The sequence below is a fragment of the Carcharodon carcharias genome, chromosome 14 (genome assembly GCF_017639515.1).
Source record: "Carcharodon carcharias isolate sCarCar2 chromosome 14, sCarCar2.pri, whole genome shotgun sequence".
NCBI lineage: Eukaryota > Metazoa > Chordata > Chondrichthyes > Lamniformes > Lamnidae > Carcharodon > Carcharodon carcharias.
In genome coordinates, this window is record NC_054480.1 from 52,154,106 (window position 1) to 52,168,235 (window position 14,130).

The following is a 14,130-nucleotide window of genomic DNA, read 5'->3' on the forward strand; positions in this document are numbered from 1 at the left end:
CATGTTTACCATGGGCAAAGCCTTCACACCAGCTGCCTATAATCCAATTAAGTCTCTCTCACACACACACACACACACACACACACATACAGGCACAGACACCACAATTTTATAATAAATTCCAAAAACATTATGAGAATTATTATATCTTCCTGACAAGTGACATCTCAAAAAAGGATACACACCACTGCATTTTGCTTGTCACTGACGCCCTCTCTGCCAGAGCTGGACAGCACATTCTTTTAACAACAGGCATGGCATCACACAGACAGAAAGCAATGAAATCTGTCGCCATCACTGGATTCTCCAAGGTGCAGGGCATCATTGATTTCACCCATCAAGGCACCCAATAACTGGCCAGCGAGATCCATCAACAGCAAAGGCTTCAACTCTCTTAACATCCGACAGGTCTGCAACTACAAGAGCTTCCTTTATATGTGCACTTGCTTTCCTGGCACCTGTTATGACCCTATCATCCTTTGCCAGTCTAGGCTGCCTCAAATCTTCACTCCAACTCCAAATATGAGTCGATGAATCCTAGAGGACAAGGCATATCCCTTGAGGACATGGTTACTGACCCCTGTACAGGAGCCCCAGACAGAGGTACAGAGGCAATACAACCAATGCCACCTGCTTAGCAGGACAACCATTGAGCAGGGCACCAGGTTTCTCAAGATGCAATTCCAATGTGTCCTTCAATGCCCTCCTGTATGGGTATTGATTATTGTGATGGTCTGCTGCGCTCTCCATAACATGGCCCTCCAGGCAGGTGTGGGCTTGAGGATGGTGAGGCCCTGGAAGGAGCCATTGGGGGGAGGGAGAAGCTGGAGCAGGACATGAGAGAGAAGGAGTAATTGGAGGCAGAGGTAGATGATGCTGAACAGAGTATCCCTGTGATGCCTCACTTCCCACTGGTGCTGTGCCACAAATCATGGATCTCTCCTTCAGGGAAGCTAGCAGAGTAATGGCTGCCATGAGGAGTCTAAGTCAGCCCCACACTTCATTTAACCCTCCCCCGTTCCCACCTCCACTGGCTTTAATAGACAGGAAACCTATTGCCATATTAATCAAAGGCTCACCCCTGGGAAAATTTGAAACTTAAATCAATTTCCCACCAGAGGTGGAGTTCCGACCCAACAACACAAACCCAATATATATATATATATGCGACCGTATGAATTAGGAGCAGGAGTAGGCCACTCGGCCCTTCGAGCCTGCTCCGCCATTCAGTAAGATGATGGCTAATCTGATTTTAACCTCAATTCCACATTCCTGCCTATCCCTGATAACCTTTCGCCCCTTTGCTTATCAGAATTCTATCTACCTCTGCCTTAAAAAATACTCAAAGCTTCTGTTTCCACCACCTTTTGAGGAAGAGAATTCCAAATACTCACTACCCTCTGAGAGAAAAAAAATTCTTCATCTCTGTCTTAAATGGGCAACTCCTTATTTTTAAACAGCAACCCCTAGTTCTAGATTCTCCCACAAGAGGAAACATCCTTTCAACATCCACCCTGTCAAGTCCCCTCAGGATTTTATATGTTTCAATCAAGTTGCCTCTTACTCTTAAAATTGGTCATTTTAAATTTTAAGATTTTAATCTATCTTACTCTTACTCATATATCCCCACACAATGCCCTTTCTGCTGAAAAACTTCCTGGCTCACTGCTTGCGCTCACCTATAAATAGTGTCTACTCCCTGAGATAATGAAGGAGAGTCATAACCTATGAAGAGCCAGTATCTATAGAAGAAGATTGAAAGAAGAAAAAAAATTGTGTCAGTGCTGCTGGTGGGTAATACTGTAAAGAAACAGGAGTAGCACAATGACATTGCACAGACAACTCAATCATTTTCTGCTGTAATTTTTCATTAATGCACAGGGGTAAAGAGGCGAGAAAGCCCTGTCAACCTCTATGAACAACTAGTGTTCTGTTAATCATAGAAAGCAGTCTGGAAGTCGTAGGCACTGCTGCAGCAGGAAGTTTCAGCCTGTGACCTGGTTGAGTTTCTTCAGCTGAGCAACAGCCACACCCCAGCATGTGTGTGTGTGTGTACTGCTACTCTCTAGCATGTGTGTACATCCACTCTCCAGCAAGTGCATTTGAACTCAAGGCTCAAGCTTCTCACAGGCTAGTCATAGGCCAGTAATGAAAAATAATTGTTCAAAGCATTTCAAACAAAAGCAAATTATCTGGTGATCTTGTGTTTCAGATTCAGCGCTTTCACTGCAGTGACCTGGATTTGATTCTCAGTCAGGGAACGAAACTTATGAAAGGTTTTGATAGAGTGGATATAAACAGAATGTTTCCTCTTGTAGGGAAGGGCATAACTAAAGACCTTCAATATAAGATAGTCACCAAGAAATCTTATAGGAAATTTAGAAGAAATTTCTTTATCCAACGAGTGGTAAGAATGTGAAACTCACTACCACAGGGACCAGGTGAAGCAAATAGTATAGGTGCATTTATGGGGAAGCTAGACAAGCAAATGAGGGTGAAGATAATCAAGGGCTATGATGGTAGATTTAGATGAAGAAAGATGGGAGAAGACTCAAGTGGAGCATAAACACCTGCATGGACTTGTTGGGATGAATAGTCTGTTTCAGTGTTGTATGTCCAAGTAAACGTATGTAAATTTTAGAAGTAACTTTGATTATTTTTTGTATCATTTACAATTTTTTATGACCTTATTATGTTGCAAATATTATTTACAGCAAGTAATCTTCAGTTCAACGAGGAAGGCAATATGGTAGCAAAAAGGATTTTCAACAAATATGAAGAATAAATTCAATAATTTTCCTTTAATTTTTAATTGGTGGCTTTTACTGGCTGCTCATTATTGATTACATGGTTTCATGTATGATTACTAGTTTTTCCTTTCTGTCTCCTTTATTCTATTCATCTTTTTGGCCAGAATATTACTGGGTCACTGAGAGTGGGGTTGGTGGCAGGTGGGGGTAAAATGTGGGCAGGATGCATTCTCCTGGAATTCTAATGCTGTGATAGTGCTTCCAAATTCTCCATGGGATGGGAACCAGGGAGGGCAGTCTTCTCACTATGACATGGTGGGACATCAATACAGGTAGTTAAAAAAAGTAATTTACTCAAACTTTACAGTGCTTTAAGAAGTTTACGAACAGTGCATGGGAACCCCATGGTTCAGTCACCTGCCTGGTTAATGGGGATGGCAAGAAGGTCAGAGTTCAGTTCTTCTCTGCCAGCCAGCCACACTGAGAGCAAATAAGTGGTAGGAGGGAGAGTGGGAACGGAGGCATTTGCCGGGTGATGGCAGAAGTGGAGTGAGGATGGCAACACTAATGGAGGTGACGCTGCAAAAGTTATAGAAGGGCAGTGGCACTTTCTCCCTAAGAGCTAGCCAGGGGGAGGTGTTGGGGGAGATGGGCTGAACTAGGAGAGGGTCCACCTTCCACAGGCCCAATCCATCCAGTCTTCATGGGCCACCAGAGGAGGAGAAGCACTGCAGAGAGAAGGAGGTCCAGCTACCATTGGAGGCAAAGAAGGGCCTATCCCTAGGAGAGACTCTACCAGGCTTGGCTCAACTATTTACAGATGTCCAAGCAGCAGTGTCCATGCAGACTGAGGCTTTCCTGGGAGGCCGATTTATCTGCCATGCTGCAGGATGAGTTGAGACCCATAATATTTGGTGGACACCATAGGGTTCAGTGGACATCCAATACCAGTGGCCCTGAAGTTCACCATGGTTCTCAACTTCTATGCATTCTTTCAGGAATTGATCCACTGGCAACATGTTTGGGATCTCATTGACAGCAGCACATTGGTGCATCAAGGAGGTGACCAATGCCATGTTAAAAAGGTCCAGTAAGTATGTGTGGTACTGAACCGATCTTAAAAGTCAGGCAGAGAGGCCCATTGGCTTCAGAGTAAATCCTGGATTCCCCTGGTGCAGGGTGTCATCGCCTGCACCCATGTGGCCATCAAGGCTCTCACGGACCAGCCAATGGCCTTCAGGAACGGCTTCCAATCTATCAATGTACATTCGAACGTGGATTCTTCAAGTGTGCGGTCAGTTCCTAGGAAGCCACCATAATGCCTTCTTATTTCAACAGTCCCAGGTGCCACCTATTTTCCAGCCCCCTGTGAGCCTTCAAGGATGAATTTTCAGGAGCAAGGGCTACCCACTGAAGACATGACTATTCATGCCTGTGGAGAACCCTGGCACTGTAGCAGAGGAGAGATACAAAATCTGCCACATCCCGAGCAACCATTGAGCAGGTGTTTGGGCTGATTTAGATAAGTTTCAGGTGCTTAGATCGACCCAGCAGAGCCCTTCATAATGCCCCAATGAAGGCCTCACATACAGTTGTGTTCTGTTGTGCTATGTACAATTGAGCATTGAGGAAGGGCAGGACCTTGTACAATGAAGACATCATTCATCAGCCTCATCCAATGAGAAAGATGTGAAGGAGGCTGATTAGCAGACAGAGGGATAAGGAACGTCTTGCAACAGAGGAGAGAGAAATGGAGAGACACATAAGGGAGGCTCAGGACAATTTCATCCATACCCATTTCTTGTGACCCTGTTGCTCTTTCACAATTTGTCCAATAAAGGTTTGCCTTTATGCTATTGCCTCCGTACATCACACCACATCGCATAGCGCCTATAATATTCTTGATCTTGAAGTAGCTGCACAGAATATTTACAGAGTCTGCTAAAGTAAGGAAAACGTTAATTTATTAAGAAACATCTTACAGATTTCATCTTGCCATGATGTCTAAAAGAAAGAGCAAGATAATGTGACTTTGCATCACTTCCTGTGATATCATATACTGTGATAAAAGCAAAACACTATGGATGCTGGAAATCTGAATATATACTGTGAATCATTAGCATATCACGCAGTTGGAATTCGTCATTTAAACTACAGTGCTCAGGTTTACAGTGCACACTGGAAAAGCTGAGGAGCTGAGCAGACATGGCTTATTACAGCACTAGCAGCACATTGGAGGAACAAGGGTTTAGCTGACATCTGACAGGTCAGCAAGAATGGAAAGGATGACCAATAGTGACACTACCATTTATTGAGTGGCACAACAATAATAAAACCTTAACATGTACGAAGCGTAAATACCCATGAACCCAAGTGTATCTAGGTGCTCCTCTTAACTTGCTTACATCAGCACTTGCAGCTGAGGTTGAGGTAATCTGCTGACCATGCTGCCCCATCACCTGGGATGACCTTGCCGGCCATCCTCTGGCTGCCTGAGGCCTGAAGTACACCAGCAGGCGAAAGGGCTCCTGCACAGATGCAGGACTCCCCTCAGTCACTGCGCTTACTGGACCCACTTGGTGTCACTAGTAGAGGGGCCACAGAGCTGCAGTCCACACTCAGAGTGCCCAGAGAGAAAGCCCCAGTGCAGAAGACAGCCGCTCCTCCTCCCTTTCAAGGCACACTTGCACTTCCCTGCTGTCCTGAGGAGTCCAAGGACCTGGTGGAGACTTCAGGTCCCCTTCCCACCTTGCTACTGCTTTATAGAGCTCATGGACAAGACAATGGGATGCAGGCCTGCACACTTCTCCGGCATCCACTCAGTGGTCTCTGTTTGGCTCTCTATGAGGATCACTAACCACCCAATGGAGGAAGCCAAGCACACACATGCCTGGGACATGGTTGCAGATGGCCCAGACGGACTCCTCCATCCTCCTGACACATCTTCCAGGTGTTCCCTTATATCTCACTGTACACCCAGGAGGTACTGTGATGATGCCAGAGGCTTGTCACCAGCCTGGGGCTCACCATGGACCTGGTCCCCCCTCAGTCTTCCAACTTTCAGTGGCCTTGACTGTCACAGACTCCATCAGCTACTCAGGTGCATTGGTAATGTGTTTACCAGCCTATGACCCTGAATATAATCGTGCACGTACCCACTGATGTGAGAGTACCTCCACTGATGGAGGGATGAGGAAATGATGTGAGGACGCACCCTCTGAGGATCCTTCTGCGGCTGAGCATCCTTTGGGAATACCTACATGAGACAGCACAAACATTTAGATGTTAGGGACTTCACATCCCCTCATCCCAACTCTACTTGATGTGGATCTCCACATTTCTAGTGGTGGGCATATGAACACTGTGTCTCATGGGTGGGCCAGAAGCACCTGTGTACCCCTGATGCATTTACTCACTCTCCTGTGATGACGTTCATATTCAGCCATCAGCATTCAATCAGCTGCCCTGAGACCCAGCCCGTTCCAAGATCTTCTCCTCTGCCAGCTATGGGATACGCAGGTATGGGGGGAAGAAGCCTCCACCGGTCTTGGTCCTGTCTTTATTGTTATGTACCTGTTTCTACTGCAAACAGAAGGAGGAACGTTGTCAGCCTTCCCACAAATGCTACTGGCAGCCCTTTGGCTCATGATGGGAGCTCATGCTTTAACATGCAAGCCCCAAAGAGGAAAGAGATGTGGAGAACCCATCTTGGTGGAGCAAAGGAAGTCATTGACCTGGTTGTGGCACTGCACCCAGGTTTAGTGACTGCTGCTGACCTCCTCAGCAATTTCCTTCCAGGTTTGCTTGGTCAGGTGGATTAATCTCGTTTTTCAGCCTGCCTTGCCCTTACAGTCTGGAGGTGGGCCTGCAGGGAGGCATTGCTGAACAATAGGGCATCCAGGTTTCTTCCCTTTGCCATGTAGTCAGCAGTGGGGCCTTCTACACTAAAGGACAGCAGGAGGTGTCTTCTACACCATAGGTCAGGCAAGCATTCAAATCCAGGCAGCAGCAAATGCACAGCTGGTTGCCCTACAGATATGATACCAGCACCTGACTTTGGGCAGAATTTTCTGCCTGTCGGGCGGGCGGGCCCAACCCAATCTCCAGCGGGCGGGGAGTTGATCCCCGCCGGAGAAGCGGGCCCTGCCACCATTTTAAATTGGCGGGCTAATTAAGACCAGCCCAGCATGATGTCTGGTGGGAAGTTCTATGTGCTTCCTATGCAGGCGGTGGGGGGGAATCCCCAAATGCGAGAGTGTGCTCTATCGCGCATTCACACAAAAGAGTGCACACCTCCCTGAGGCTAAGTACAGCCTCAGGGAGATCACTGACAGCTTTTTAACTTTAAAAATAGAAAAATAAAAAAATCCTTAACATGTGCCCCTCATGTGACAATGTCACACGAGATGGGACAAGTTAATAAATTTCACTGAAACTTTAATAAACTTTTTTAAACCCTACATGAAACCTCATCCCACCGGTGGATGAGGTTTCATATTTTTTCAGAAGCCCGCCGGGGCTGCCGGTTTGCCCACCAACGTTAAGGTAGGACGGGCAGGTCCATTAATTGTTTTAATTATCCTGTCGATGGCCTCAATTGGCGATTGACAGGTCGGCGGGCAGACAGCTGATTTTGCTGTGGGCCCGAATTCCTGAACAGGGGGCAGGATGACGTTGGGGGTTCCCCTGACATCATCCTGTGTCGGCGAGCGGGCCCCGCCCCCTGCTTGCCAACAGAAAAATTCAGCCCTTTGAATCACCTGATGCCCCTCTTGGTGCCTCAGCTCCTGCCTCTGTTGTTTAATTGGATGGGCCCTGCACCTCCCGTGAGTTAATTGACCTGCTATGGTGTGATTGCATTTGGCCAGCCAAGCAAAAGTCTCTCCAATTTCCTGTGCTGCAAGCAGGCTCCGAACAAAACTCAGCCCTATATTTCTCTGTCTGCATATGAGCTGACATTGAATTCATCCTCTTTAAACCATTTGCCTTTGCAAATGAGTGAGTTTATACCTCACTCCTTAAGCCTCACTGGCCGGGGAGATAACCTATTATTTGCCCTCTTTATTGAGGTCCCAGATGTCATATTTCCTGTCATTATGACATTACTAGCTCACAAATTCATCAATTTGTGAGCAAAAATGTTTTGAGCTGAAGAGTGCAGGGGCAAGTCTAACTAACAGCGGGCATAATTAGTTGACCTGCTGCAGAAAATTCTGCCCCAGTGACATCAGAAGTTATAATTTCACTTGTATTCTCAGAATCCTTGAAAATCATGGGTGTATGCCTGACTGGGGATAGGGTAGAATTCATGAGACCCTGTATGTTCTCTGGGTTATCAGGTCACTTACACTAGCTTTGCAGGGAAACATGGTAGGTGTCTACTGGCAACATCAGTGGCCAAACCATACTTGATTCAAGGACCTGGATTTTGCTGCCAGTGGCAATGTGACAGCACTGGTCGCTGACCTCGAAGAAAGCTGCCCACAAAGATTTAATGATGTCTGAGGTGTAAATTTTTCCTTTCCCAATGTGAATTTGAATCTGGGGCAGAATTTTTAGGTCGGCGGGCAGGCAAAATTGGCGGGCCCTGGATTCGGTCGGGAAGCGGACCACCGACCGCGATCAGCCCCCGACCTCAGTTTCACACTGGCTGGCCAATTAACTGGTCAATTAACGGGCCCTTCTTGTTCTTGCACTGACTGACCTCGGTGAGGCTGCATTACTTACCTTCGAGTTTGGCCTGCAGCAATGTTCCAGTTCGGGGGGCTGACTACAGTCCCAGCCAGCAGTGGCCACCTCTTGATGGTGCTCCTGGGACTGGAGAGCTTCCAGTTATCCGATTGGCTGGCAGCCCTTGGAAGCCAGGCATCCTCCCACAGGGGGCCGGAAGCCACGACTTCAGGTGATTAACTGTCTTAGGCACCCAGCCACTGGGCGGGGCTACTGCCTCAGTGTAAAATTCATCCCCATGTTTCTTGCATTCGGAAAATGTAGTAATTCATCTGTGCAAAAATGTGCATGGGTTTTGCATGGCTCCTTCTGACACAATGCATGTGCAAGCACTATAACGATACAAACAGGAAGAAAAACAACCAATCTCAATTTTCAGGAGAACAAATGACTCACTAACAAATCAAAAACAGGCCACAGCCATGTACCAGATTGATTACTGTTCCTGTTGAAACCTCTGCAGCATGGGATGGCTCAGACAGTCCAGAAAAAAGTAAACGCATGTCACAGACCTCATCGAAAATGAAAATCTCTAGGTCAGGATAATTCAGACTTTTCAGAATACTGACTGACAACAGCAACTTATATTTATTTAGCGTCTTTAACTTGATAAAACGATCCAGAGCCATTCAAAGCCTAATCAGATAAAACTAACACTGAGTCACTGTAGGAAATAGTGAGACAGATCAAAGAAATAGGTTTTAAAAAGTGCCTTTGAGGAGGAGAAGTAGCAAAGCAGGGAAGTTTGGGAGGGAAGTTTAGGGCCTAGGGAGCTAAAGGCATGGCCATTCATGGTAGGGTGAAGGAAATCGGTGATGCCCAAGAGGCCGGGGCTTGAGGAATGCAGTAATCCCAGAGGAGTGTAGGACTGGAGGAATGTGGAAGAAATAGAAAGAGGGTGAGGCCCTGAATGGCTTTGAGTGTAATGAATTTATATTTCTCTAGTGAAAGCACACAGGTCACGCATTGAGATTTTGACTTATGACCACAAAGTGCCACAAAGTCCAATTGGCATAAACTGTAATAATGATACAACAGGAATTGTTACTATTAGACCTTACATAGATTACAAAAATAGGTTTCTCAGTTGAGAATAAAGGGCATTTTGTTTCATGTTTTGAAAAGATGGAGAACAACCTGCTACAAACAGCAGAACTAATCATGTTACAAATTATTTGTCTTCCCAGCGGTTGGGCATTTCCAATGTTCTACTCTGATATTGAACTATTTTAAAAAATTAGACAGATAATAAGAAGGTAAAGGGATAATAACTAACTACCAAGCACAGATCTAGGTCAGAAAGTCAAGCCAAATTGTACTTTTATCAATTCAAAACCGGACACAAAATGTGTTTTGACAACTTGCTCTAGCACTTTATTTTATTACAGTTTTGTATTACTAATAATGAAATATAAAAACAATAAATTACGAGATGAGCAAAAGATTATGGGTGTGAAATTCAGATCTGTAGCACTGTTGGAAATGATGTTACTGAAGCCAGTCACCCACCTAGGGTTGGGCACTGCACTGGCACTTGCTTCAGGTGCGACTTATGCTCACATCTACAAGTGCTGGAAGGAACTGAATGTGTGCTATCATCATGCCGCACAGCCTTGAAAACTGACATGACACCCATTGACCAAATTTGGACCACACAGGTCCTTTCACACATCACTCACAGAAGAACAAGCTTTCAGCTGCAAGAAAACCCTTGCCCTAATATTATTTAAAGGACCAGACACTCAACAGGCAGGTAAGGTAATTTGGGGTATTTTGCAGGTGGTGAGGTAAATTGCTGGATTTGGCAGGGAATATTACTGCATCCTCACAGAGGATTAAGTTACCCGGACACACAAGGCTGCAACAGGTATGGGGACTGCAGTTGCAGTACCTCTGGGTCTGTAGGGTGATGGGATGATGAAACAAAAGCTTCAGAGAGGGCAAGATCTGCTCAATGGCCTTTGCCAATTTGGAGACAATCTCCTTGATGCTCCATGAAAGTGACAGAAAGCTGTCTGGCATGCCAGAAAAAGCGCCCATTATCTTGGTGTGCTTGCCCATCAGCATTCTCCTGTATGCCACCCCATTGAGGTCCTCATCTGAGTCCTATGTAGCAGATCTCGTCTGTGACCTTGCCTCCAGTGAGCTGACAAATGGACCAAGCTTTACCTTTGACCTGGCCGCAACACACTCATGACTAACTCACCACATGCAGATCCCAACTTTCTACGAGCCTTCAAGGTCCATGTAGTGCCACTACCTCATCTGGGGGCTGTGAGTGACACATCAAGTGATAGGGTCACTTTATCAGTGCTGTGCTCTTGTTCTTTCTATTTCTCCTGGGGCTGCTGTGGCCAGGCATGTGGTAGTTCTTGGGGACTGAAAGCAGAAATTCAGCCTGTCCACCATTTACAAGGCACAAGTCAGGAGTGTGATGGAATACTTTCCACTTGCCTGGATGTGTGCAGCTCCAAAAATACTCAAGAAGCTTGACACCATTCAGGACAAAGCAGCCTGTTTGATTGGCACCCCATTCACCACCCTCAACATTGGCTTCCTCCATCACTGATGCATAGTGACAGCAGTGTGTACCATCTACAAGATGCACTGCAGGAATTCACCAAGAATGCTTTGATAGCACCTTCCAAACAGGTGACTTCTATCACCTAGAAGGACAAGGCAGAAGATGCATGGGAACACCACCACCTGCAAGTTCCCCTTCAAGTCACGCATCATCTTGACTTAGAACTATACCATTGTTCCTTCTCTGTTGCTGGATCAAAATCCTGGAACTCCCTCCTTAACAATACTGTGGGTGTACCTACACCACATAGACTGCAGTGGTTTAAGAAGGCAGCTCATCACCACCTTGTCAAGGACAATGAGCCATTGATGCCCACATCCCATGAATAAATTAAAAAGAAGGGTAAGGGGGTTGGAGTAGAAAGCAAGAATTCATGGTCACACCACCCATAGCTTCCACATCATGCCAATCGGCAGGATGAGGTTGAGCTGGAAGCTGAGAAGGATCATAAGGCAGGAACAAACTGCCATCCTCAATTCTCTCAGCAACACCCATTTTGCCCTGCTCCCTTATACTGTGTGCAACCTTCTCTCCTGCAAGAGAGAGGGAAGAATTTAAATGATTGCATTGCACTGTGTTTGGGTGCCATAGTTGAAGAGCAGGACATATGTGGAGGCAATGCAAGGTAGATGTGACGCTGTCAGCATTAGTAGGTGAGTGGAGTGAGGTGGAATAGCTGCATATATTAATCCTGAGTGCCAGAGAGTGGTGCTGGGTGAGTAGTGGAGAGTTGTTGCATCGAGCGGCATGAGAGGCTGGTTATGTGGTAGGTAGGAGATGTCATATGTACACTGACCTTGACCCATGTGAGGTTATTACACTTCTTGTGGCACTGCTGGCAGGTCTTTGGGTTCAGATGCCAGGAATTGACCTCCCTAACTACCTATTCTCAATCCCTTAAGAGGTGTCCCTTTAAGACAGACAGGCTGCCATTAAAAACAGAAGGTTGGCTACATTAAGAGCTATCAGTACAATGCTGCTGGCCCCCTGGAGAGCAAAGAGGCAGCCAACAGCATACCAGAAACCAGCAGTATGATAGACACCTGGTCCTAAAATACTAGTGTCTAAACCATAGTGGGAGGTAGTGGCATAGTGGTGTTGTTACTGGACTAGTATTCCAGGATAATGCTCTGGTGGACCTGGGTTCAAAACCCACCACAGCAGGTAGTTAAATTTGAACTCAATAGAAAATCTGGAATTAAAAGTCTAATGATGACCATGAAACCATTGTTGTATAAACCCAATCTGGTTCACTAATGCCCTTTTGTGGAAGGAAATCTGCTGTCCTTACCTGGTCTGGCACTTGACCCACAGCAATGTGGTTGACTCTGAAATGGCCATTCAGTCCCTAAGGACAATAAACACTGGCCCAGCTTTAAAAAAAAACAGACAAGGGCAGCAGATGCATGTAAACACCAACACCTGCAAGTTATTCTCCAAGTCAGACACCAACCTGAGTTGGAACTATATCACTGTCGCTGAGTCAAAATCCTGGAACTCTCCTAATAGCACTGTGGGTGTTCCTACACCACATGGACTGCAAGTGGCTCATGAAGGCAGCTCATCACCACCTTCTCAATGGTTATTAGGGATGGACAATAAATGCTGGCCTAGCCTGCAATGCCCACATTCCACGAATGGATAAAAAAAAATCTGGGAACATATCAGATCAAACCCAGCTGTATAGTTGAAGAGAAAACCTCAAATGGGAAGCCTTGATGTGCTGCTGTGGCTATGGTGGTCAGTCTGAAAGTGTCTGTTGGCACCCGTGCATCCACAGAGAGTAGCAGAGGAGCCATTAGAACATTGCTTTTCCAGGATCAGGGAGATCTGTGCCCATGAAGCAAGCTGATGATTTTTCCCGTAATGAAGGATGGTGTCAACTGGAAGAACTTTAAGCATTACTACATATGTTACACTTAGATAGCTCAATGCTGCTGCATTTGTGAGACTATCCATTCAATTTTTCAGGTGCTTTTATCCTTGAGGCCAGTAAGGGATAAATTTCTTGCTGGAGCAATTTCAGAGAGAAACTCTTGTTAAATTTTGGGTGGCTTTGTTTGTCAGTTTGCCAATGGATTGCTGCACCATCTTAAAAACATATGCATTCCTTTAGAATTACATCACAACATGTAAACAGACTGGATGTATAGTTGAGGCTCAGTGGTAGCACACTCCCTCTGAGTCTGAAGATCTTGGCTTCATGTATTACTCCAGAGACTTGACCACACAATCCAAACTGTCACTTAAGTGCAATGTCAGAGGAGCAGTCTTTCAGATGAAACGTTAAACCGAGGCCCTGTCCATCCTCCCAGGTAGTTAAAAGATCCCCTGGTACCAGGGGAGTTCTGACCAGCCTCTTTGCGGAGGTTTAACTCTCAACCAATATCATGAAAACAAATTGTCTGATAATTATCACGTTGCTGTTTGTGGTAGCTTGCTGTGGGCAAGTTTGCTGTTATGTTCCCTACATTACAGCAGTGACTACATTTCAAAATAATTCATTGACTAAAATGTTTTGGGATATCCAATGGTTGTGAAAGGTGCTATATAATGCAAGTATTTCATGCATTACAAAATATCCGATTAAAAGCCACAATAAACTTTTTTAAATAAACGGTTTTGGTGCTAATGTAATGCAATCACCGTTCAATTTAGTGTTATGCATTAAAACAAAGGTTTGAATTGTTTAACAATTATACAGAATTGGCTGAGGCCACAAAGTTTTTATAAATGCAAGGAAAGCAATAGATTATTGCTGTCTCGAGTTTGAAAAAAATAAATGCAAGTGGCATGAAATTGAGAACAGGAGAGTGTTTGGGTGCTACATGTGCTACAGGGACAAAAATAAGATCAGTGCGTGTACGTATACTTTTGAGATGTGTCGCACCAGTCGCCTTATTGGTTAGGGTGTTAGGAGCATGCACTAGAACATTAGTAGGCTGCTGGAAGCACGCAGAGCAGACAGATTCTGATGTTAATTAGCATGAAGCTCTGATTTGTCGCCAGTGGTGTCATTTTGTGGTGACAGTGATGTCTTTACGTAACACCCTCTCTTAACCTCAC